General features: G+C 27.0%; 1 protein-coding gene across 2 annotated transcripts in view; it reads left to right on the forward strand.

The window, feature by feature from the left end:
* Nucleotides 1-12708, forward strand: part of LOC119600302 (putative uncharacterized protein DDB_G0267840) — a 137714-nt gene that overhangs the window by 35884 nt on the left and 89122 nt on the right. The window lies entirely within an intron of this gene.

Below are 12708 nucleotides of genomic sequence, written 5' to 3' on the forward strand. Positions count from 1 at the left end.
AATCTGGTTGTAAATGATTTGGAAAATTTTGAAAGAGCGTGAATTCACGTCGCTATAGGTGTTTGAAATACGTTTAATCGATTTATGAAAATAAAGCGTTTAGATTTAATGAAACATTTTTGGGTATTAAGGGAATATTATCAAACTTGGTTAAAACGTGTTTAATTTAAAAAAATAAGTTTTCTGGATCAAAAACTTTAAATCAACAGAAACTTGATTAAAATGCTTTTAAATTGAAAGAGGTACTCGGGAAGTAATAGCTCATATTTTTCCCTCAGATAGATTTTAGAATCAAACACATAATATTAGTTCAGTCTATAGTCTAGTCTAGTCTATAGTCTAGTCTAGTCTATAGTCTAGTCTATAGTCTAGTCTATAGTCTAGTCTATAGTCTAGTCTATAGTCTAGTCTATAGTCTAGTCTATAGTCTAGTCTATAGTCTAGTCTATAGTCTAGTCTATAGTCTAGTCTATAGTCTAGTCTATAGTCTAGTCTAAAGTCTAGTCTATAGTCTAGTCTATAGTCTAGTCTATAGTCTAGTCTATAGTCTAGTCTATAGTCTAGTCTATAGTCTAGTCTATAGTCTAGTCTATAGTCTAGTCTATAGTCTAGTCTATAGTCTAGTCTATAGTCTAGTCTATAGTCTAGTCTATAGTCTAGTCTATAGTCTAGTCTATAGTCTAGTCTATAGTCTAGTCTATAGTCTAGTCTATAGTCTAGTCTATAGTCTAGTCTATAGTCTAGTCCATAGTCTAGTCTATAGTCTAGTCATAGTCTAGTCTATAGTCTAGTCTATAGTCTAGTCTATAGTCTAGTCTATAGTCTAGTCTATAGTCTAGTCTATAGTCTAGTCTATAGTCTAGTCTATAGTCTAGTCTATAGTCTAGTCTATAGTCTAGTCTATAGTCTAGTCTATAGTCTAGTCTATAGTCTAGTCTATAGTCTAGTCTATAGTCTAGTCTATAGTCTAGTCTATAGTCTAGTCTATAGTCTAGTCTATAGTCTAGTCTATAGTCTAGTCTATAGTCTAGTCTATAGTCTAGTCTATAGTCTAGTCTATAGTCTAGTCTATAGTCTAGTTATAGTCTAGTCTATAGTCTAGTCTATAGTCTAGTCTATAGTCTAGTCTATAGTCTAGTCTATAGTCTAGTCTATAGTCTAGTCTATAGTCTAGTCTATAGTCTAGTCTATAGTCTAGTCTATAGTCTAGTCTATAGTCTAGTCTATAGTCTAGTCTATAGTCTAGTCTATAGTCTAGTCTATAGTCTAGTCTATAGTCTAGTCTATAGTCTAGTCTATAGTCTAGTCTATAGTCTAGTCTATAGTCTAGTCTATAGTCTAGTCTATAGTCTAGTCTATAGTCTAGTCTATAGTCTAGTCTATAGTCTAGTCTATAGTCTAGTCTATAGTCTAGTCTATAGTCTAGTCTATAGTCTAGTCTATAGTCTAGTCTATAGTCTAGTCTATAGTCTAGTCTATAGTGTAGTCTATAGTCTAGTCTATAGTCTAGTCTATAGTCTAGTCTATAGTCTAGTCTATAGTCTAGTCTATAGTCTAGTCTATAGTCTAGTCTATAGTCTAGTCTATAGTCTAGTCTATAGTCTAGTCTATAGTCTAGTCTATAGTCTAGTCTAGTCTAGTTTAGTCTATAGTCTAGTCTATAGTCTAGTCTATAGTCTAGTCTATAGTCTAGTCTATAGTCTAGTCTATAGTCTAGTCTATAGTCTAGTCTATAGTCTAGTCTATAGTAGTCTAGTCTTAAAGCCTAGTTTAAGGCCTAGTCTATAGTCTAGTCTGTAGTCCATTATATAGTCTAGTCTATAGTTTAGCGGAAAATTGTTTAAGTTACTACTATTAGTATGATTTCAAAATTTCAATTTCCCATGCCATGTTACAAGTGGAAATGAAATTCAATCTAATTTTTGTTAGTTTTTCCCATAAAAAGAGAAAAAAAAACATCCCTTAATGGGTCCGTCCCTTGAAGGTATCATATTTGGAACATCTTTTACATAGCATTACATGATTTTTGCTTTTATCTTGTTTCCTATTTCGTACTTTTACACCTGCTTTTACTATTTTAACACACTCAAAACAACTGCAACATTGAGTTGCACTCCAACATGTTTGAGGTTCGTTTCGAACATTAAGCAAATAAAGCCGGTTTTTTTAGTTTGTTTACAACCGAAAGAAATTTATTTTCAGCTGTTTGTTGATGTTTCTTTGAACTGAAAACTCAGTTGAGTTCGTGATAAGTTCAGGTGCGCAGGCGTAACGCGTGAAATTGAGTGAATCTGAATCAAGAATTTACGGAAACGGATGAAATATTTTATTAAATTAACAACAATAATGATAATAAAAAAAAATAATTAAATAAAAGTGAAAATTTTAAATATTTAAAAACAAAGCAAACATAATAATAAACAACTTAAATTTAAAAATACTTTAACCTTGAATTAATTAAAACTAAAAGTGTGTTAGCATAGAAAAAAAAATTATTTCTATAAAACAAATATTAATTAAATTCTTAATAAAGATAATGATTTGTTTGCTTTTTGGCAAAAAATATAAATATTCATTTAAATTTGACATAAAATAAAAATTTCTAAAAAAAGTAAGAGAAAAAAGGTTCTCAATTTTTGTGAAATTTTATACCAGTAAGACAAGTTTCTTTTAAACCCAGCAAACGGGGTAATAAGATCCTCTAAAAAACAAAAATTCATAAAAAAAAATTCAACGTAAAAATAACCAAAAACAAGTTTACAAGTGCATTTTTACCCCCAAAAATTAAATTTAAAAAAAATTCCTAAAGAAGTTGTGGTTTTGTGTCGTTGTTTGTTATTTGTCCTCTTGAAAAATTGTTTATTTTGTTGTTGAAAATCGAGAGTTAATGCAGTGAATTTCAATGTCTGTCTGTCTTCTCTACAAATGGTTGTTCTTTTAAGTTTGTCCCCTAAAATACAAAAATTTTATATTCAATTCAATTTAACTTAATATATGCAAAATGCCAAATACCAAATACCATTATTAACCATAAAAAATATATTTTAATGCAAACACACAACGATCCAAAACAAAAACTAAACAACAACCAGTATTAATGCGTCAAGTATTTAACATGCGGTTTTCATCACCAACGTCTTAGACGTCATTATTGTGTTTAAACATTGCTTTTGTTGTTGTTGTCGTCAAACTTGTGTGCCCTGAATAGGGGAGTGAGTGCAGAATATGCGACATCTTAATGTTTTAAAGGATTTATGTTTTCCTGTGTTTTAAAGAATATTTATTTAAACAAAAAACTAAACCTGTTGCAGGTGCTAAATAATTTTAAACTACAAAGCGAAAAAACTGAATATTTATTTAAATAAACCAACTTGGTGTTTTAATTTATAAATAAAATTTAATTGTGGGAATTAGTCACTTGACTTTAACATTTTTTTCTAACAAATAAATTTGCTAATTAATTGTTTATAAGCCCTGCTTAAGCAGCAACAAAAAATATTTAACGTAAATGTGTGAATTTATTAATAATGAATAGTCGCTATTGATGTTCATCGTTTCTGTCTATTTTAAATGATTCATTGTTAAACTTTTTTTAAAACTAACTGGAAGTTAATAAATGTATACACAAATTCTCACAATTTCAAAATTTTGGTTTTTTAAATTTATAAAACAATTTAAGAAATTTATGCCTCATTGGTTATAAAATAACATCAATTTTTGTTCAACAAATGTCTCATTTTTGATCGAAAAGAGAAAACCCGCTGTTATTTGATCGAATTTTCCTTAAAAATCGATTTCTTCTTGATCATAAAATGGACTATAACTTTGTTAAAACTCATGTAAAGTGAAAAGTAGAGATATTAGTGATCACGAATTGAAATATAAAATCGACTGCTGTTTCTTTAAAACATATTTAAATTGAAAAATATTATCAATTTAATAGAAAAATGTTGCAGGTAACTGTTTGCAACATGTTGTTAAGAAAATGTTCGTTTCATATTTAGCCAACATTAGAAATTTGTTGCTTAGGATTTTATGTAACATGTTTGTTAAAAAATCATTTCAGCAACATGTTGCCAAGATAGACTTTTACAAGTGAAAAGATTATATTGAAGACTCTACTCTAGTTCCATTAAAGTGATATAAACATAATTTTAAAATGTTGTAACTAATTCGCAACATGTTGCTTAAAAAATTCAATAATTTGGGAAATTTGTTGTATTTTTTATATGTTTGTTAAAGTATTATTTCAACAACATGTTGTTAACATAACTATTTTTAAGAGAATTGCATTTTCCTTTAAAAATGTTGCTCATTCGCAAAATGTTGCTTAGAAAACTCAATAATTTCGGAAAATTGTTCTATTTTTCATTTTTAGCAATATGTTTGTTAAAGTATAATTGCAGTAAAATGTTGCTGGCATAACTATTTTTAAAAGAATTACACTTTACTTTCGGCAACATGTTTATAAAGTTCATAGTTATTTTCCACTTTTTTATTTCAAACCTTTTCCAGATCAAAAAGTATTACTGGAATTAAGAGGACTTATGTATTTCTTTAAGGTTAATGTCCTTAGCAATACGTTTATTTAAAAAATAGTTCAGCTACATGTTGCTAAACAAAATATTTAACTTTTTTATAAAAAAAAAAACTCTTTATAAGTGAAAATTTAGCAATTTTGTATTTAAGACTCTATGATAAAACTTTGTTCTAAATATTTTGCAAGTAAATTAAAAAATGTGTGAACATGTTGTGAAGCAAAACTTTCGTTTCATCATTTCAAAAATTTTACAAAATTATAGTCTAACACGTTAACTTAATATTGATGCTAAAGAATACTTATAGTTGCTAAAGAATCCTTTCAGCAACATGTTGCTAAGGTAAAATGTTTATTGCATGTACGTTAAAATCAACTATGTAGCTCAACATTTGATGCTAAAGAATACTTATAGTTGCTAAAGAATCTTTTCAGCAACATGTTGCTAAGATAAATGTTTAGATGTACGTTGCAACCAACTATGTAGTTCAACATTTTTTTGTTCTATTACTTAAGGTTTAAATGTCCACTAATTTATCAACTCACTTTTCTAAGTTTATAACCCTGAATTTTTCAATAATTTTCCCATTTAATTAAAATTTCTCTAAATGTCATTGTTTTATTTACATCTGCAATTTATTTCTTTTTTTTTTCTATTTTTATTCAATTAAAATTTTAATAAATTGTTTTGATTTTTTTTACAAAAAAACACAGTTTACGTAGATAAACAATTGCCATTTTAATTATATGCCAATTAAAAGTAATAAATAAAAACAATTTTTATAAAAAAATCACTATTTAAAAGCAGAGCATGCCAAACACATAAAATACTAACAATTTTTTTTTTTGAAAAAGGCGAAAATGTTTAAGAGTGAAAAAAAAACAACCAACGATTTAATTAACCATGCATGAAGTATGACAACATTTATAAACAATACAATTCTTCATTATTAAACAAGTATCATTTGTAATTGAAAAAATATACAGAAAACCATAACAAAACATATAAACATGTTGCAGCTACAATAACAACATGTGTTTCGGCAAAAAAAAAAAACTATTTCTTCATGCGATTTGAGTATTGAATTTAGCCTGGTTTAAATTTTGTTGGTTTTTTTTTTTTGCAATTTTGTAAAAGAATTCTCAATGAAAGTGAATTTTTTGGTTTCTTTGGATTTTTTTATATGAATTCACTTTTATATTGCTTTTTCCTAAGAGTTAACACCTAGTGTTAAAATATGTCAATGAACGACAAAACTAACAAATTAAAACGATTAGTTGGATATGAACTAATTTATCTGATTTGTAGGTTTTGTGGGAATTAAACTCTTACATATTTGTTTAAAACTTTAAAGCAACTCAGATTTCCTTTACCATTAAAAAAAAAACTTAAAACCCCATAACCTAAATTACTATACAAACTCGGGAACTGCAGTAAAAAAAAAGTTGCAACTTTGTAGTTTTTTTGTTGTTGTTGCTGTTTGTTGTAATGCCTTAATTTATGTTTTGTTTTGCATTTAATTTGTTTAGAAGCAAAAAAAACTCAACAGTGCAAAAAAATGTTTAATAAAGAAACCAAGTAAAAGAAATACAGCTCAAATTTGCCAAACTAAACTGAACCAATTGGGGTCAGTGAAAAGTGTTTATGTTTTGTTTAAATACAACAACAACAATTTCTACAGTTTTTTTTAATAAATAATTTTTATTTATTTTTACAACCAAAAGCGTTTTGACCAACATTAATATACTACTACCTTCTTAAATACAAGTGCGAGGTAGGTACTACTCATTGCACTAGCTTGTATGAGACTATACGTCTATTATATTTTGTTCCCATACCAACACCATTTCCTTTTAATATACAAAATTAAACTTTTTCCTTCAAGAAACTTTTAAGGAGCGAAAATGTTGAAGAATTTTATATTTAAAGACAGCTTTTAAGGCAATAGCAAATACCAAACAAATGTTGCATGATATTGTTGTCAACATGTTGCTAAGGAAATTTAGTTTCTTTTTTAATTTCCTTTAGTTTAACAAAAAAGTTGAGTATAAATTTAAGCAATATGTGAACCAATCAGCAACATGTTGCTAAAGAATATTCCAATATGTTTCCCATATTATTATAATTTTTTGTTTGGCAACATTTCTTTTAATGTAAATATTGCTACTTTTTTAATTTCTCAATTCATGTTCCATTTTGTAAGAGTTATCAACTAAATTACAAAATGTTGCAAACATGTAGCTAAGAAAACTTTCGTTATATATAGGTTAGTGGTTCACGTGGGTCCGTCTGATTTCGGTGCCGTTGTGATGCCCTATTAGTTATAGGAGTCTTTAGTCTATAGAAACTACTCACTACTTCCAGAGTTCAACTAACCGATTCGATTCACGAAATCTAGGATATTTTTTAGATTTATCCCGGATATATGCTCCATACAAGAGAGAACAGCAGATCCAAAATAGAATTCCCTGTTCCCATTAAATGTCAGACAGTAACAGAGAAGATGAGATATAGTCTCCTCCTCCTCATTGTAACAACTTCTGCAGTAGTTATTGTACTGGAGGGACATTCTTCTGGCATGATTGTCAATAACACAGAGTCCCGTTATTACCGATAGCAGCCTTCTAGTTTGCTCCCTGCGAAAGCTTAACAGTAAGCTAGACATAGGGGGATCATATTGAGACCAGGTTGACTTCGAAGTAAAATGTTAGTGGAAATACTGATAGCAGCGTTCTAATTTGCTCCCTGCGAAAGCTTAACAGTAGACTTAGACTTAGGGGCATCATATTGAGACCAGGTTGACCTCGAAGTTTGACAGGTGGTTTCATTAAACAGAAACATCTGATCTGAGACAGTTAGTAAGGGAAATACCCGTGAAGGCGTCGATTTCATCCCCCCTCGCACTGTTCCTGGTCAGTTCGTCAGTACTACAGTTTCCCAGACAATTACTATATGCAGGGACCCATATTAGCGTTATACTAGAATTTCTCGCTATCTTAAGAGATACCAGGCATTCTTCGGTTAACCTAGATGTCGTAAAGACGCCCTCTAGGTTTATTTCGTTATATATTGTTTGGCAACATTAGAAAATCGCTCCGCCAACATTTTCTGCAATATATTTTTTTTCTAGAAAAATATCAGCAACATGTTGCTATAATAAATATGTAAAAAAATATATATAATTTTCTTTCGGCAACATGTTTATTAGTTAAATTTTTGCAATATTGTTTAAATTTTTCAAAGAAATGTAGCTTTTTGTTCTTAGCAACATGTTGTTAAGCAAATTTTTAGTTTTATATTTTCAGCAACAAAGAAAATTATAGTTTATTGTGTTTTGTATGTTTAGTCAGATGTTTTTTTAATGTTGTTGAGAAAAGTGTCCAGCTTCATATTGGTAACCAAAGTTTATACAAATATGTTTAGCAACAAAATGTTTAGAGTTATTTCGAGCAACATAAAGCTGAAACTCTTGTTGCCCAACATATCTTTCAACATGTTTCTAAATATTTTTTAATTGTTTGTTTTACAATATGGAAATGGTGTTGGGAGTGTCTTCTCTATGATTGTCTGTCTGTCTCTACATAATTCTTTAAACATACATATATGACAATCTGTAAATGTTTTTTTGTTGTTGTTGTGTGTTGTTCATGGTAATAATACCCAAGTAAAACTTGGTGACACTACACACAATGAACAACAACTAATATTACAACAAACGAAACAAAAAACCTAAAGAACAACAACAATCAAACACCCTTCTTTACAAAAACGAAGCTGTAAAAGTGCATTTGTAAATGGATAATAAAAAAATAAAACTTTTAAATGTTAAAATAAATACGATATTTAATAAAATCTCTAAAAATATTTGCTTTTTTACTTTATCCTCTTTAGAAAATTCTCTTAAAAAATATACTAAAGGAAAAAAGTGAAAAATAAAACTAAAATAATTAATAAAAAATTCTCTTTAAATTTAACATAACAAATTAAAAATAAATAATAAAAAAAATATTTAAATTATTAAGTCATCATTTAACTAAAAAAAAGTGACAAATATATCAGTGGACTTTCAATTGCAATTAAATTTTTTAATAAAACGCCTAATAATTTTAATTGCTGTATTTTTGTGTAAGAGCGTTTTAACGACTTTGTCATATAAATTGAATTAATAATTAAAATAATAATAATTTTTATTACAAATAAGGATGTAATTAAAAATGTATTTACCAATGGATTTAAGTGATACCCATGAAAATGAAATAAAGGTGAGTGCGTACGAATTATTTAAAAATTTAGTTGCTAGCAACGAAGTTAGGTAACCGCAACTAAAATGATTGTTTGTCTAAAACTTTATAGTGCTAAATAGAATTATTTTTTGTTTATTTTTCTTGTAGTTTTTACTTTAAATAATATGTTAGTATAAAATTATATATAGAATTCTTATTTTTTTGTTAAAAAACCACATTAACCACATGTGAGAAAACTGAGTCTGATACCCGTGTACTTGTACTTGTAAACATAAAATTGCGGATGTTGTACCGCTTACAAATTGACCTTAAAAACTTGTTAAAACAAGTTCAAATTACAAAATATTTAAAAACAGGCAATAGAGAAAAAAATTAATAAAATGTTCAAAATTTCTTAATATAATTTAACTCTAGTTACAAAACATTTTTTTACCAAAATTAAAATTCAGTTTTTTCCAAATTACTGCCAAAAGCTCCCTGAATAAAATCACCAATTACAGGTCATTAATTTCTTAGATATAATCTCTGAATTTTTCTTTGCCTTTTTATGTAATTCATACCAAATCTAGATTATCATTTAAATTTATGCCTTTAGGTTTATCTCTTCTTTAGTTGTTTTTTTAAGTAATTAAAAGTACTTAAAACCACAAAAGAAAACTTTCACTTTCATTTGAGTTCCATAAGAGAAAAAAAATCATCTTTGCACGAAATCAAAAAACATACATAAATAAATAAATAAATATATTTGATATTATGTATTTGAAAAAATCAATCATATACAAAATTAGACATTTGAACATATAAATTACAGTTTATTAGCATAAATTAAATAATGCTAAACAGGCAAAAAAATTATACACATTTCAAAACAATATTACTAAAAATGCTAATCTAAAACAAAAATTTTGTAAAAATTTAAAATCAAATAAAAATGCTAATATTGTAAACAAAATTACTGTAAACTCCACTAAAAATGCTAATATCAATTTTGCCACATAAAATTTATAATGAAGGCTATTTGTCAAATATTCAGAAATAATTAAGACGCAAGGTGAAGAGGTTGAATGGAGTGCAGAATTAGTTAAAAAGTGATTTTTATTAAGAATAGGCTTTTTTAAAAAACCTCTTTTAAATATGATGCTTATAAAGCCTGAAACTTTCTAAATTATGTTCCTCAGCAACTTTAAATACTTTTCACATATTCTGCAACTTTTTGCGGAAAGTATAAACAAAGTTTTAACATAAAACTTGTCTCAAAATTTACTTCATTATGTAAGTAAAATGTTGCCAAAAAGTCATTGAAACAATGATTTTTTCTAGAGAGTTATTAACTTAATTGAAAATGTTGCATGTCATTGTTGGCAACATGTTGCTAAGAAAGCTATTCTTTCACATTTTTGTCAACACTGGAGAACTGTAGCATTTAATTTTTAACCAAATATTTATTGTTTTTGCAAAACTAATGTTGGCAACATGTTCTTAAGAAAAAATGTTTCTAACATATCATACAAACATTATATGAAAAATGTTAAACGACATTTTAAGGAAAATTTTGCAAAAAGCTTTTTCCAACAATATGGTTTTAGAAAAAATTTCGTTAAATAGAAAGAAACGCGTGGAAAATTATTACGAGCAATATGGTGCTCAGACACTTGTTGTCTAATATTAGCAGCAATATGTTGTTTAAATAAATTGCTAAATATTTTGTTATTCCCTTTTTTATAAATGTTTATTATAAAAACTTGCTCTATAATATGGAAATGGTGTTGGGATGGTCTTCTCTCTGTCTGTCTATTTGCAGCAAAGTGTGCTTTAAAATATAACATTAAGCAACATGTTGCAAACAAAAGTTTCCAGTAAAATGTTTCTTAAAATGATTAAAGAAGTTATGTTGCTAACAAAAATTTTTTTTTTTTAATATTCAGCAAAGTGAAATAGAAATCTTGAACATTTTTAGTACATATTGCCGTGCACATTATTCTAAGAAATATGTTGACCAACATGTTGTTATGAAACATAAAATATTGCTTAATAGTTGCACCAATATATTATTATAAAAAAATTTCTATTAATCATCACATTTTATATTCACCAAAATATTGCAAAATATTTTGAAATAATTCTTTAGTAACATGTTTCTTCACATGTTGCTAACAGTTTTAAGAAAACTTATATTCCAAACATTCTATATAATTTACACATACTTTTTTTTGAGTTTAGAAACATGGTAGTTAGTTAGTTTGTTTGAAAGGATGTATATACATCTAGGCCTCTAACGGGCCAGTTGTTTGCACCTTTACCAGTGCCTGAAGTGGTAATCGAACCCACGACCTACGGTCTACCAGACTAGTAAACTTAACTCCCGGAGACCACACTTATAAACTGGTTAAACTAAAGGTTGCTTAGTAATTTTCAAACAAAAAAGGTATAGGGAAACATGTTGTACTAGTTTCTTTTAGTAACATGTTGCACAAGTTTCCTTTAGTAACATGTTGCTAAAAGTTTTAAGCAAAATTAAGCCAAAAAAACATTTAATTTTTGATGCACATAATTCTATAAAACTGTAGAAACATGTAAATAGTACAAAATGTTGCTGATCATATACAGCTAGTGTTGCTTAATAGTTTGTATAGAAACATGTTGATAGAATTAATGTTATGAAATTTTGCACTAGACATGAAAAATTGTTTCCCTTTAGTTCTAGCCAAAACTTTTAAATCAAAGGTTTAATTTTTTTCTCAATAAAATTTAAAAGATTTCTCTTCTTTTAAAGAAATAATTAATTTGTTAGTCAAAACAACATGATTCACTTTGCTTTACCACTATTTCACCAAAAAAAAAAAAATATATTTTCATTTCCAGCTAATTCTTTTCTATATATGTAACGGTTTTAAAGTTATAATTAAAAAACATTTTCAAGAATTAATTTTATTCAATTACTGTGGAACATTTGTTAAACACCAGTAAAAAAACGAAGTGTAAATTTTGACCTTAATTTTTCATATGAAAAAAAAAACAAACATTTAATAAAAAATTTTTTATAAATTAATGGCTTTATAGAATTTGAAAGTTTACGGTTATTTCTTAGATCTTTTTACGGTCATAAATTTTTTTAAACAAAAACATCTGCAATTCTATTGTTGTTGAAATATCGGTAAAAAATGTGTTATTTAATATGGAGTTATTTAAAGAAGTTTTTTTAACTTTATAATTTGAATATTTTCATATTGTTTTTTATTAAATAACTTAAGGTTTTGTTTATTCTTTAGCTAATTTTTAATTATTAATAAAAAAATATATAAATTTATCATATTTCTGTTATTTTTTTATTTATTTTTTGCTTTTAAACTCGATTTTGTATTTTATATTTTTGTCAAGCCATTAAATGTCCCCTTGTAAATTTCCTAGCAACATAAACAAATATTATTAACAAAAAAGTCGTGCGAAAGTTTAAGTGTTTCTTTTTATTGCTCGTTTTAGTGCAAACATAATATTTTTTTTTGCTTTTGCCTATGGCTGGCAAAACAATGAGTAGTAAGTTTATAGTAAAAAAAAAACTCAAAAATAATAAAATAAATTTGTTTGAATTATTTCAAGTACACCCACATGCAATTTTGTGTTTTTTTCAAAGAAAACAATGTTAACAAAAAAGCTACAACAAAACACAGAAATCTACAACAAATAACGTAAATTATAAATAACATAGTAAATTTAAGCAAAAAATAAAAAAATGTATATAAACAAAAATTAAAAAGTTTTATTATAAATATAAATTTTACACTTGTTTTTATTCGTTTGGAAACAAAAAGAAAACGTAAAAGTTAAAAAAAATTTTAACTGTTTGGTTCGAATGCTGAAGGTACTATTTAGAAAACAAATTTCCATAAAAATCGTTTTCTGTAAACCAAAAGTTTTGAGCAAATTAT

The sequence above is a fragment of the Lucilia sericata genome, unplaced genomic scaffold (assembly GCF_015586225.1).
Source record: "Lucilia sericata isolate MDLA Ls3-8-SP2 unplaced genomic scaffold, ASM1558622v1 Contig000110F_arrow, whole genome shotgun sequence".
In the NCBI taxonomy this organism is placed as follows: domain Eukaryota; kingdom Metazoa; phylum Arthropoda; class Insecta; order Diptera; family Calliphoridae; genus Lucilia; species Lucilia sericata.